Source organism: Pinus tabuliformis, chromosome 4_1 (assembly GCF_031772625.1).
Source record: "Pinus tabuliformis cultivar Carrire ecotype Pingquan chromosome 4_1, CPIR1, whole genome shotgun sequence".
Classification (NCBI taxonomy): domain Eukaryota; kingdom Viridiplantae; phylum Streptophyta; class Pinopsida; order Pinales; family Pinaceae; genus Pinus; species Pinus tabuliformis.
Genome location: NC_142303.1, coordinates 349,756,014 through 349,768,706, shown reverse-complemented (window position 1 = coordinate 349,768,706; position 12,693 = coordinate 349,756,014). Strand labels below are relative to the sequence as shown.

The 12,693-nt window shown below is 43.4% G+C and overlaps 2 pseudogenes; both read right to left on the bottom strand.

Moving 5' to 3' along the window:
* Positions 1-367: 367 nt before the first annotated feature.
* On the bottom strand, positions 368-1,078 carry LOC149175724 (rust resistance kinase Lr10 pseudogene; annotated as a pseudogene).
* Positions 1,079-3,180: 2,102 nt separating this feature from the next.
* On the bottom strand, positions 3,181-4,106 carry LOC149175723 (B-box zinc finger protein 22 pseudogene; annotated as a pseudogene).
* Between the last annotated feature and the right edge of the window lie 8,587 nt (positions 4,107-12,693).

The window sequence follows — 12,693 nt, the reverse complement described above, 5'->3', positions numbered from 1 at the left end:
GATTCGCAACAATATGAAGACTGTGCATAAGACGGTCAAAGATGGAAAGCTAGGATATAAATTCAACTGAAAGAGAATTTACCCTGGAAGAGAGAAGAGGATTTTGAGGCATAACCGCGAAATTGAAAGGTAAAGGAGGATTGAGAACTTCTTCTCCATTTCCTTCTAATATTTGGACAACCCTCGTCATACAAGGATGATCTCTGGAGTTGTACTGAATGCACCAAAATCCAACTTTTGCGAGTTTCCTCGCCTTCTCCTCATCTGTAGCTTCTATTTCCCCACCTCTCAATCTCATCCCCAACTCGTTGCTCTCAATCAGCTTGAAGGCCCACACAAGGAAGTATAACTAACTGGACCGGTTTACCTAGACATCGATATTCTTTCTGCCCCCAACAATCTCTAGCGACAAAATTCCGAAATTATAAACCTCTGATTTACCAGTAATAGGACCCATATCTCTCGACCACACCTCTGGTGCAACATATCCCGGTGTCCCTCTCGACACCGTGATCGAAATATGGTCGTCTCCCTTGCCACAAAGTTTTGCGAGACCAAAATCACCAACTTTAGGGGTGAAGTCGGCATCCAGCAATATATTTTGAGGTTTGATGTCAAAGTGTATGATGCGTTTTTCACAATCTTGGTGTAAATATGAAATTCTGGGAGCCACACCCAAAGCAATTGAATGCAATTTCTCCCACCTTAAAATTTTCCCATTCTCTCTTCTCGCAAATATAAACTTCTCTAGAGATCCATTCACCATGTATTCATAGACCAGTGTGCTTGTACGGCTTTCGAAGCAATATCCCAATAGTCCAACCAAATTGATGTGATGGACCCATCCAATTGTGGTGACTTCAATCATGAATTGGGTTTGGCTGTGCCTATGGCTATCAAGAAGCTTAACAACCCTTAAAGTGTCGTTCCAAAGCTTTCCCTTGTACACCACCCCATAACCTCCTTCTCCCAAATTTTCTGCAAAATTGTTCGTGATCTTCTTAAGGTCTAAGAGTGAATATCTGGTTGGCATTGGCGCTTCATAAGCATAATCCTGTAGGAATTTCTCAACCTTCATAGTAGAGCTATCAGGAGGATGGCTTCTCTTCTTGGCATAGGACGTTAAGAACAATGATACTGTTGGACACCTAATCCTAAATGGGTTAGTGTGGAAGCCGAATAGACCAAAGAAGTCCAAGAGACCTTGGGATCTGAAACCCAAGAGTCACACATTGTACTATAAATGTATATCTGATGTTAATAAAAAAATGAACTCACATGATTTATCTTTCCTATTCTATGTTTCCCATGTATGTTTAACATGGTATCAGAGCAGGCGAATTCTGGCCCTGCTCATATTTGAGTCACTGTTTGCTTGTGGCCTTTTGTTGTGTTTCTCTCACCTGACCTATGCATTGACCATTAATGTTATGTGGGTCGTGAACTCTTGGTGATATTGCTGGTTGATTAATTTATGTGCTGGTGTTGAATTCGTTATATATATTTGTGCTGGCATATGTACAATTTTCGGTGCGTTTGAATGAATACAACAATGTGTGCATTAAAAGCCCTGGCGCGCTGGCTCTGCCATCCCGACATTCCTGACCTCTGAAATCCGCAGGTCTCTGGCTATTTTAAGATTCTATGTCTGACATTACCTGCATTCTGCCGTATTCTATTTATAAGACCTACGCCCTATTCATCTGAATACGTTTAGAATCCATACATTTCATAATTTTTGAACGCTGTCTGTCAGTCACATAAATTCTGCATAATTTTTGAGTGTCTGCCATTACCTGCGCTCTCTGGCTCCTGACTGTTCATAAACGGTTCATAAAAGAAACGCTGTCCATGGTATTTTTAGCGCTGGCCTGGAGAATCCTCTGAATCGCTGAGTAGAATGCCCTTGAGATCAGCTGGACAACCTGCAATTTGACCATCTGGACTGTAGTAAGATTCTGGAAGCGCTGTGCCATGCATTGAACGCTGTTTTGGTACGCTGCCCCCGTGCCATACTCTGCCATAACGCATCTGTCTGCTATTATGCATCCGTTGGTTAAAACTTTCAGGCGTTGATGCTTGCTGAACAGTTGCATCTGCACATCCTTGATGCTGGTTCACGCGACACTTGGCCATCAATCAGGAAGATCTTTAAACGTGAGACCGACTCAGCAATATTGGATTTTTCATCTTCCATAAGTGGGTAATGTTGACATGAGAGTGGATTGATCGTGGCCTTACAACTATCCAAACGTCTAGCCAATGGCTCGTCGCTGCGTAATAGTTCCAGTTTGTCGATTAATTTTTCGATTGTGAAATTCGGGCACAGAACTCTGTTCTGTCTCTACCATTTCCTATTCCTGCTTCTTTCACAGTTGAAATATAAGACAGTGACTCTCTTCTTGCTCTTTGTTTGGTTCCACTACATGGTTGTCGTGCTATAGCGTTCGAGGTTTGTGCTTCGAGGGTTTCAATCGTCAACTCTTGCACTTTCCACCACCCACTTACTTCTTCATTGTGTGTTGCACGAGCACTGGAATTGAAATCCCTCTGTCGCATTTTCTAGAATCGCGGCCAGGGTTGGGGATTTTCGCATTGATATTTTACAGTTGCTGCAAGGTTGATTGAAGGTCTCTCTAAATGATTTAGAGTCTAGACATGGGTCTCGGTCTTATTTACGAGATCCATTTTCTCGGTTTCAGTGATCCATTTCAGAAACAAGATACTGACGGTTGTTATTCTCTGGTTATTTGCAATTGCTGGAGTAGTGCCAACAAGACCAAAAAGGGTTTCTCATTATCGAGCCATATAATGTCACGCAGATGCCTTCACCTGTGATGTGGTTAAATGTGATGGTTCTTTAGTTTATTGTTCCATCTTCCACCAGCACGCAGTTTATGATCTAACGCGGTGTTTTTTTCCGTGCGTTAAGGGAGGAGTCTATGATATATTGTAGGTGCAGTGCTCAAAGGAATTTGTCACCAGGGATAGAAATCTTCCATCCGGCCCACAGTGCCTCTGTGTTCTTCTCTCAAAGGGGTGATTCATAAACCTCAGCATCATCATCTTGTTGCTACACAATACCAGCTCTAGCTCAGAAATTCGTGTGAAGGGGATTTTAGTGGGGTCGGTTGCTTCGACTATCGAATTGCTGTGGTGTTCACTTTTGTATTATGATTGCTAATGTATTCGGTTCGTGCTCTTTATATCTAAGTTGAAGCCCAAAGAAACGAGTTGAAGCAATCTTGGAACCAAGGAAGCATCATCAAATCCAAAGATCGTCAAGTCCTCTCTTCGCTTGCCTTCCTTTGGTTGACAAATAGTTTTTCGAGGCCAATAAAGCCCAGATGCGGTTGGTGGAGATGCCATTTCAGGCACCTGTGCAAGACAGTTTTCAGAATTATCTTCCTCCGTGCTAAAGGAATTTGCAGGCCATTCTTCTACAAAGTTGGCATTATCTGCCCTGGAAGAACCTGCCTCGCCAAAGCCATAACCATTGTCCAAGTCAGGCAAATTGAGAAATTCATCCATTCTCCAGAGCGGTAGCAAATCCGAAAAATACTCAGAAACAATACCTCTTCGGGATATGCCTCCTCCTCCTATTCCCTTCTGTACTCCTTGATGCAACGATGCAGGGACTTCCGTTGGACCATTTCTCAAGGTTTGTGGTTTTTCGTTGGTGATATCAGACGACTGTGTAGAAGTTTTTGTGGAAGGAGAAATGGTGTTCGAGGGTTCAAGGCCAACCTTAACCCCTGTCACTAGAAATCTTTGATGGGCAGCTACAAGATTGTTAAGAGAATGTATTGAAACATCGCATTGCCGGCAAAGAAGAGCTCGGTCTTCCAGACAGAAAAAATATCCCGTCTTCTCCTGGCAAATGTCACATTTGGGCGACTGAGAAGAAGGGTTGATGAGGGATACTCTCTGATGTTTGCTAGCTAATTTGTTGGCAGCGTGGACATTATTGTCACAGGCTGAACAGAGAGCAGCCTCATCAGCACAACACAGGAAAGTGGCCTCTGCTTTTTCACAGACATCACACTGGACCTTCATCTTCATCTATTTCTGCACAACACCCTGATATCTGTTTGCTATAGCTAGACCCTGGTTATAAATTCCTATTGTAAGCCTCAATTATCATGTGTGGACTATGGTGAAAGTTGTGGAATTTTGTTGAAGCAATCTTGTTTAAACCTATGTTGAATGAGGCATTGAAGTGTTTGTAAGGGTGGCAAATGTGTTCCTGAATATCTCGTGTGGAAAATGTCCATGCTAAGAACGCTTTTCTAGCTACAGGAGGAACATGACCAGAAATATGTGCTCCACAATCTGAGTTTGAATTGGAATTATTCTCCATGTATGTGAACCGAGAAGAGCAAGAGGCATCCTATACTGCTGTAGTAGATGAAAGTTCTTCTGGTTTGTTGATCATAAAGATCTTCTTTTTTACTTAGTTGTAAGCTTTTTTTGACATCAAGCTCACCAGTTTTATTTCCAACAATTCTCTTTGCTACCAGTGGTTTTTTAACTGTACTTGCAATAGCTGGAGGTGGAAGACCTACTTCAGCTTTAGAAGGAACTGCTTGAGAGACATTGCTGCAGTTTTTGATACTCTATAAAACTTATATTCAAGAGACAGTGTTGATGAGCTAACAAAAATGGGTGTCAGAACTTGGTCTATTATAGATGCTATTACTGAGATTATATGTCTATATCAAGTGTTGAGATATAAAAGTTTTCAATAAGAACGAATCTGCATTATCTAGTTTGCTTTCTGGTATTCCGGTTTCAGCATCTTCGAATTCTACCTGTTGCTTCTTGTTGCACACTGATCATTTGATGCACACTTATAAGGATATTGCTGTGTACTGTGAGTGGGTATTACTTTTCTGCATTAAGTAGTAGTTTTGATCAGTTTTTAACACATAAATGGCCAGAATCAGTGAAGTATTAGAGTTCATGAAAACTCTTATACAATCTACTGTTGATGACACATTACAAATCAGCAAAGGATCTCTCTCAGAAATTCAGAAATGCACAGGAAAAGATTGATTTTTTACAGCTTGAATCTCAGCTTTAGCAAGAAGAATGAAAACAAAGGAGTCATCATTCTGAACCTATTTTTGTTTAGAACAGTGAAATAGACTCCCATAAGCAGCAAGTTCATTCAGATCCAATGCCCAATAAAGTAGCAGTTGAACATGCAGATGCAGAAACTCAATCTGCACTTCCCAAGCCCATCATCAGACCTTGGGAACAGCTTGTCCACAACAAGCACAGAACTGGTCTTGGATATGACAAGGACTTGTCCTTTCATATTCCAGACTATGCCAAGCCCATTCAGTTTTAGAGTGCTAGATTCATTCATGACAGTTCACCTGCTCTTCATGACAGTTTAGCTTCAGCTGTTCCAGACTCTGCGCCTCTTCCACAGCAACAACAACAACAACAACAAAAACAACAGATCGTGAAATGCCAACACTATGACCGAGTTGGCCATCTAAAAGATCACTGTTTTGATCTTCATCCATGTAAGCACTGTCATAAAACCAGCCATTCTTCACACAGATGCTTCAGAAATAAACATCCTGCAAGAACAAAGATTCATCTTGGATGGATCGCTTCTTGGCAATGGGCATCAACAGCCAAGAAGATATTCCAAACATAAGTCAGAACTTGTTCCAGAATATTGAACAGTCTTGCAGTTGAGTTTTCTCCATCTTCTCACCTTGTATCTAACAGGGGGGGAAATGATGGTCATCTACAAGCTTCAAAGTCACATCAAGCGAGCCTGAGCCACAACCTGCCACACCAGTTTCAGAGTTGTAGCCAGAGACAAAGATGCCCATAAACATGCCTTCAGTTGGCAATCTGGGACACTTCCTCTAGCAGAAGACTTCAGCTTCTTGCCAGTTTTGGAAGAGTTCCGGGAACACAATTGAGAACACTTCCTCTAGCAGAAGACACCAGCTTCTTGCCAGTTTTGGAAGAGTTCCAGGAATTGCATTAAGCATTCCAGAGTTGTTGGTTATCCTTAAACCATCACAGGTTGAGACTTCCCTTTTCAGGTTGAAGTTTTACCTTTTATGCGGGGTGAGACCTCCCTTTTATGGTTGAAGGTTTCCCTCTTTAAAACAATAGGATCACTTCCTCTAGCAGAAAACTTCAGTTTCTTGCCAGTTTTCGAAGAGTTCCGGGAACTGCACTAAGCGTTCCAGTGTTGGTGGTCATCCTTAAACCACTGCCCTTTATACCAACATTTCATAGAGCACATTCAGCCTAGTGCTGCCATGCATTTTTTGCACATTTTGTATTACAGCTCTCTTCTTGGACTCATACATAACCCTTCGGATTAAGGGGGGGAATGTTGGACACCTAATCCTAAATGGGTTAGTGTGGAAGCCAAATAGACCAAAGCAGTCCAAGAGACCTTGGGATCTGAAACCCAACAGTCACACATTGTACTATAAATTTATATGTGATGTTGATAAAAAAAATGAACTCACATGATTTATTTTTCCTATTCTATGTTTCCCATGTATGTTTAACAGATACTATTGTTATCAGCCCAACTCCACCAAAGATGCAACCTGCAGTAGGATGGAGAGATTGGTATGAATTCGACCCCATGAGAATAGTGGAAATTAACAAGATAAAACTTAAGAGTGATTTTCAATTTGAAGAAATCATAGTTTTAAGAGTGGACATTAAGCGTAGCTAATCCAATGAAGCAACCTGCGGTGGAATGAATATATTGATCTATTAATGCAATTATCGGCAAATGCCCAAGAGAATAACAGAAACCAATTCTTGGTAGGGATAAAGGAGAGAAACATAAGAGGAAGAAATAATAAATTTACCTATTATTTTAATGGCTTTGTTTCGAGGACCATTACTGGAAGGATTCATATATGCTTTGTTTCGAGGACCATAACTAGAAGTATTCATATCTGCATCTAATAAGATTGCTTCCAGTTCAGATGTACATCTATTGATATTAATGTTGAAATCTTTAAAATGACGAGAATGAAGATGAGCCCTATAACACCTTAAATTCATAACACTTTAACTAAACTAATGGTTCTAATTGGTTTTGTAGAAATTTAAGATAAAGCATACCATGGCTAGGGCATTTTTCAGTACGGGGTCCATCGTTGCAATAGCAAACAAACATAGGAGTTTCAGTTGAAACTGAAGTGTTGTAACCGCATAATCCATGGCTCGCCTCACATGATGTACAACTTTCATATTGGAGTCGAACTGCAACTGGTTGTCTTAGTCCCGCATAAACTGGTACTTATTCCATAGAACACGCCGAAATCAAATTCTTGTACAAGTAATAGACACTACTACTAGCATTACATTTCAAGAGAGGTAAGTGGTCCTGTTCATTATATTTGTACACGTATAGGGTAAGGTTATGTGTATCCTTAAATGTGAAGACCGTGCCTGCAAATTCTAAAGACTATATCAGATTATTAATGTTATGATTCAAGAATTGACAATTCTGACCTCTCGTAATAACTAATGTAGTATAAGGGAGAAGCGTCGTTAGTAATGTGTAATTCTGGCCACAAATCAGGATAACAAAACTAGAGTTCTGCACACAGTTGATCTGGAAGCTAGGGTGGCCGCATCCATGATTTCCTACACCGAAAGAATAACTTATATCCACCCCGCATTTACTATTATTTTGACAATACTGATATTGCGCATCCAAGCTTAAGTAGCAGGGGAATAGAGAGGCACAGACGAGAGTAGCGATAAGGAAGAAGAGGTATGGAGGTAGAAAATGAAGAAGGTGTTGAGATGAACAGATGATTGCATGAGCAGGAAACGAGATGATAGGTGTCACACCCCTACACTGGCGATACTCTTCCAACCGCACTAGAGGAGGTGCGACACCACTGGCCGTTTTATTTTTAACAATACTAACGATTGTGGAATACACCTACTTTCTATACTTAGTTTATTTTTCAACATCTAAGCATATCCTTCATTAACACAGCGAAAAATTTCATTATACCATTAATCATATTAACATCATTAACATTCAAGTGCACAACGGATTATCAAGGGAGGGGCAACTTCCTGTAATTATGAGTCTCCCGATATCAATAATGTTAATATTCAGAATTCACATATAAGCTTACATCCAAGGAAACTCCAAGTTTCACCTTTACACTTATGCAAATTCACCTTCTTGCCCCTGTCGTGCAGCCTTGTGCAACCAATGGGAAAAATCACCCATTTGTCATTTCGTCGTGCTACCTGTCGTCGTTCACCCGTGCAGGGCCCACCGTTCACTAACGACTTCATCGCACAACTCAACCTTCATTCGAGCGCACCCACCACGACCACCCAAACACTTCACCGTTTACCCGTGCCCGAGCTTGTCCCACCCGAATCGCCCACCAATTGCACGTTTCAACTCGTTTCATTTCACTGCGCCCAGGCGCGTTCACCCAACTCGCCCTTCCGTCGCGTTCACTTGTCGACTGTGTCATCATGCCGGGCATGCCCACATGACTCGCCCGTCGAGACGCCTTCGCACACCCAACGCCCTTGCCGGTTCACCATTCACGTTCACCGTTCAGCCCACCCGGCGTTTCATCAAAAATCATGTGCCCTCATCCGAGCTCGCCCTCGCTCGGCTCGCCCTACCATCATGCGCTCGCATCCACCGACCGTTCAACCATCCAACCGTCCAACTGTTCAAACGTTCGTTCGACCGCCCACCGAACTATGCGTTGTGCACCTAGCCGTGTCGTCCGACCTGCGCTCTAAACGATCATTCAGTCGACCTGTTCAATGGCGCCCTCTGGTTCTTCACATCTCTGTGGCACACCTTCGACCTATGGCTCGGGTGCTTCGACCCGTGTCTACCTGCACCTCTGCCTTAATTCTAGAACTCTCCAACTTTGCACTTCACCTCTCCGGTTCGTATGCTTGTTGATTTGCTTTATTTTGATGATGAAAACTCCCTCCACCATCACCATACTTATATGCTTCACCGCCATGAATTGTGACCACATCGGCTCACCCAGCCGACCATCCATTCGGCCCATCCTTCTAACTTTCTGCATGTCGGCCTATTGGTTGGGTGCCCCCGCGCAGGACTGCCTCACCTTATAAACCAACCGCTCGTCCAACAGTTAGCCAATTTTACATTTGGCCTCATGTTTTCTCCACATGGCTATCCGTTTCACTTGGTTCGCCCGCGCTCCTCCATCATGCACTCTCGCCAAACTCGTCCATAGCTCTGGGGCATTACATCCTCCCCCACTCGAAGTCATTGTCGCCTCGACAATCTTCCATCCCAGCAACCATCTGTCACCAAGATATCATCCACACAACTGTGTATATGGGTAGTCCAGATGTCCACTACTCAACCTGCTTCACGCCATAGATATGCCACTATTTTGCAAGGAATCATGTGCTGGTACCCCTCATGTCGGTGATTAGTTGGGTAGCTAATCCAACAATGCATCGCCTCCACAAGAACTCATGCCCCACATCATCATGCCTGTCCATTGAATGTTATCTATCAACCTATGTCATCTCACCCCTAGATGCTTGCTCAAAATGTTTGGAGACTCACTGCCATGAACAACTAACAATGAGCCTCATGCTCCATGATAGTCTATGATGATGAGGAGGGAGCAGAGCTTGAAGGCTCTCCCTCACTTATCAACTCAATCCACCTATCTAGATCCTCCACTTCCATTCTCTGCAAGTATGCCTCCCGATCCTCCATCTGAACATTCAGCCTCACATACTCTTCGTCATCGTCATCCTCCACTGCTTCCAGCCTCTTAGATAGATCCAAGATGCTATCTGACAATGCCCTGATAACCTGTGACTACTCCATAAGCTTTGCCTCTGCAATAGACAATTGCTTACAAATCTCTTCATCTTTCTTCCCATTCTCCATACTCATCGCTGTCAGCTTACGCTCGGGCTTAGTTACTCCCACGGTTGGTACACCAATGGGTACATCCTCTCATCCGTCGTAAATGTACAGTTTCCTCATATGGGGAACAATCATCGCATCGAATTCCTTCATGAATTCTATACCCAGTACAACTTCATAGTCATCTATCCGCACTACAGTGAAATCAACTTTCCCTGTCCATTCACCAAGTGTCACATCCACCTTTTCAGCTACACCAATCACAGAGTCTAGAGGAGAATTCACTGTCTTCATTTGTGCCTGCACTGGTACAAACTTCAGCCCAATCCTTCTTGCAGTATCCTCACTCATAAAGTTGTGAGTTGCTCCACTATCCACCATAGTAAGCACATCAACACTCCCAACCTTCATTTCAACATACTCCAATTTGTTTCTTTCCGGGTCTCTCCTAGAGACAACTTCCATAGCCACTGCAGCTCCTAATATCTGCATAACTCCTATAGAAGTTTCTTCTTTCTTCGCATTGGACTGTGCCAAGGAAGCCACCTTTGGTCTTGAAGGACAATTCTTCACCGTGTGTGGTTCCTCACATATCCAACACTTCAACGGTTTCTTCGTCTTTGACTTGTCATTCGATCTCGAAGTCTCCTCTTTCATAGTCTTCTCTTTCGGTTTGTCATACTTTTTCTTCTTTTCATCAGAACCCTCATCATAGTGTTCTACCAAATGATCCACAACAACAAAATCCTCCTCATGTGTCTTATATTTTTCCTCTTCTCTTCATTCTGCGCCCAAGGTTTCAGACCTATGATAAAGTTGAACACTTTGTCCCTTTCCGCCATGTCTGGAATTTCCAAAACTGCACTTGCGAACTCTCACTAGTATGCGTGCAGACTTCTTGTTTGCTTTATATATTTTATATTCATCCTCACATCCCATGTTTCATCTTGTGGACTAAAGTGGGTTTGCAAAGCCTTCTTCATCTCATCCCACAAAGTTATGTCCCCAGCATTGCCATTGGCAATCTAGTACATCCTCCTTCACCTGCACATCTTAGCATCCTTCGTCAAGAATTGAGCAGCTACCTTCACTTTGTTTCCCTCATCAGATAATCCCAAGTGCTCCAAGTACTGTTCCATACCCCATAGAAAGTTGCCAAGAGTTTTTGCACTCCTGGTTCCATCATAAGAATCCGACTCTTTGACTTTGACATGAGTCAAAGCTCCACCTATGTTGTGCCTCACAGCCTTCTTCAAAACCACGATCTCATCCAGAGCTTCGTCAAGAGCTTGTCGCAATTTCAAGATTTCAGCCAAACCTTGATCTTTTGCTTCACCAATCTTCTTGGCTTCTTCTTTCATTTGTGTATACTCCCATTCTGTATACTCGTATCGGCCCTTAAGGCCTTCCTTCACTTTTGCACAACCTTCATGTTCGGCCTTTATCGAAGATATGTCAGAACCCAATTCCTCCATTCGTTCCAATACCCTATTCAGGAAAGCTTCTCCCGCATTATGGCTAGATTCACCTGTCATAATCTGAGGTTCCTTCGCCATCTCTGCTATCCGCTTTCTTTGCAATCTTGTGTAGACCATAAACTGTAAATCTGAATCACCCTTCAGATTCCTTCAACCTGAATCACCAAAGCCCGCAAGTCACGAACCTCTTGAAACCACCTATCATAAGTGTAGTGGGATCAGCCCCTCGTCATAGACCTTGCAGCTCTGATACCACCTGTCATGCCCCTACACTGGCGGTACTCTTCCAACCGCACTATAGGAGGTGCGGCACCACCGACCCTTTTCTTTTTAACAATACTAATGATCGTGGACTACACCTACTTTCTATACTTAGTTTATTTTTCAACAGCTAAGCATATCTTTCATTAACATAGCGGAAACTTTCATCATACCATTAATCATATTAACATCATTAACATTCAAGTGCACAACAGATTATCATGGGAGGGGCAACTCCCTGTAATTATGAGTCTGCCCGTATCAATAATGTTAATATTCAAAATTCACATATAAGCTTACAACCAAGGGAAACCCCAAGTTTCACCTTTACACTTATACAAATTCACCTTCCTGCACCTGTCGTGCAGCCTTGCCCAACCACTAGGCAAAGTCACCCATTCGTCGTTTCGTCGTGCTGCCCGTCGTCATTCACCTGTGCACGACCCACCGTTCACCAATGCCTTCATCGCACAACTCGACCTTCATTTGGGCGTGCCCACCGCAACTGCCCAAACACTTCACTGTTTACCCGTGCCTGAGCTTGTCTCACCTGACTCACCCACCAATTGCACGTTTCACCTTGTTTCATTTCACCGTGCTCGGGCACGTTCACCCAACTCGCCCTTCCGTCGCGTTCACCCATCGACCATGTTGTCTTGTCGGGCACGCCCGTAAGAGTCGCTCGTCGGCACGCCTTCACATGCCTAACGCCCTCACCGGTTTACCGTTCAACCCACCCAACATTTCACCAAATGCCATGTGCCCACACCTGGGCTCGCCCTACCATCGTGTGCTCGGACCCGCCTACTGTTCAACCGTTCAAACGTTCGTTCAACCATCCGTTGAACTATGCCATGTACGCCTGCCCGTGTCGTCCAACCCGCGCTCTAAATGTTCGTGCAGTCGATCCATTCAACGGTGCCCTCCAGTTCTTCACACCTCCACGGCACAAATTTGACCTGCGGCTTGGGTGCTTTGGCCCATGTCTCCCTGCACCTTCGCCTTAACTCCAGAACTGTTGGGTCCCTATAATACTAG